The sequence below is a fragment of the Galeopterus variegatus genome, unplaced genomic scaffold (assembly GCF_000696425.1).
Source record: "Galeopterus variegatus unplaced genomic scaffold, G_variegatus-3.0.2 Scaffold2618, whole genome shotgun sequence".
In the NCBI taxonomy this organism is placed as follows: domain Eukaryota; kingdom Metazoa; phylum Chordata; class Mammalia; order Dermoptera; family Cynocephalidae; genus Galeopterus; species Galeopterus variegatus.
Genome location: NW_007728729.1, coordinates 58,877 through 60,446, shown reverse-complemented (window position 1 = coordinate 60,446; position 1,570 = coordinate 58,877). Strand labels below are relative to the sequence as shown.

Below are 1,570 nucleotides of genomic sequence, written 5' to 3'. Positions count from 1 at the left end.
ACCGGCCATACCTATATGGGATCCGAACCCGGGGCCTTGGTGTTATCAGCAGCACACTCTCCCGAGTGAGCCACCGGGCCGGCCCATAGTGAGCTACAATTTCTTAATCAAAACTCATATTCAGAATTTTTTGCAGGGGCTTTAAGAAGCCACATCAAATACAGATCTCCAAAATTGCATTTAAACCAAAAGGTATGAGTGGGGAGGAGGGCAGGAGAATAAGAGTTTAATAGGTACAGATTTTTAGTTTTGCAAGATGAAAGAATCCTAGAGAATGTATTGCACAACAGTGTGAATATACTTTACTGAACTGTACACCTAAAAATGGTTAAGATAGTTAAATATATTGTTATGTATTTTTTACCACAATAATAAATAAATATCAAGAAAAAACACCATCACATAAGATATGGTCCAGAATGCCCAACACTATGACAAGCTCACTAAAACTACTGAGATTTAAAGAAAAAAAGGCATTCAGGTCAAAAGTCAAATAATACAGAGGAAGAAAATCAGCATCATCTGACTTTTCAGTAGCAACAGTTTATGCCAGAAGACAAGAAGTAACACTTTAAAGACATTCAAAGAAAGACAAGCCCCTGAGCTCAGCTGAGGAGTTACTAGAGAATAAGCTTCAGACAACCAGCATCCCCTCCATGCCGCTGACACAGGGACAGCTGGTGACCATGAATGAGAACTAAACCAAACATCAGATAGAACTGAAACTGAGTGGTAGTTCCAAGGAGAAAAGTATAGTATGTAATGGCAATTTGCCCTACAAATAGAAATAGAGTGCAACTCTCAAAGAATGGAGGAGAATGGGACAGCAGAAGAAAAGTAGAGTAAGTTTGCTGACAGACTTTAGATATTACATGGGAGTCAAAGGTGATTCCTTTGAATCAAACACTGGGGCAGAGAGGAGAGGTGAATGAAGAGGTGACTAGCTATTTTGATATTATTCATAGCAGGAAACTAATAGACGATAACAACAACAACAACAACAAAAAAAAACTTAACAGAAGTATACAAAGATCAGATAAAGGTAACTATTAGAAAAAAGTACAAACCTTCCTAAATACCAAGAAATACACCTTAAAAAAAAGAGCAAACTAAACAGGCTACATAGTGAAAGACTGTATAAATTTATATATACATGAGTATATATATTTACATTCGTATATAAACAAAATAATAGGACCAAATTTGTGCCAAACATACTGATCATATGCATAGATGTAAATTGGCTTAATTTGTAGCATGCTACCAGGTATGTAAGGAAGAGTGAATATGAATATATACACATTCCAGGCCGGCCCGTGGCTCACTCGGTAGAGTGCGGTGCTGATAACACCAAGGCCACGGGTTCGGATCCCTATATAGGGATGGCCNGGAATACATTTTAGCTTTGATGTTTAAACGAATGCCTCTTACCTCAGATTTCTATCATCTAATTCTCCCATGAAAGTAAGCTGTCCAAAGTGAAGGACTTATACCATAATACACCTTTATCAATGCTATCATATACCCCAATCCTCAAATTAATACAAAGAATTTACAAAATGGCAAAAGG

At 37.3% G+C, this 1,570-nt stretch overlaps 1 protein-coding gene across 1 annotated transcript in view; it reads right to left on the bottom strand.

Moving 5' to 3' along the window:
• Positions 1–1,570, bottom strand: part of RNF157 (ring finger protein 157) — an 88,250-nt gene that overhangs the window by 66,982 nt on the left and 19,698 nt on the right. The window lies entirely within an intron of this gene.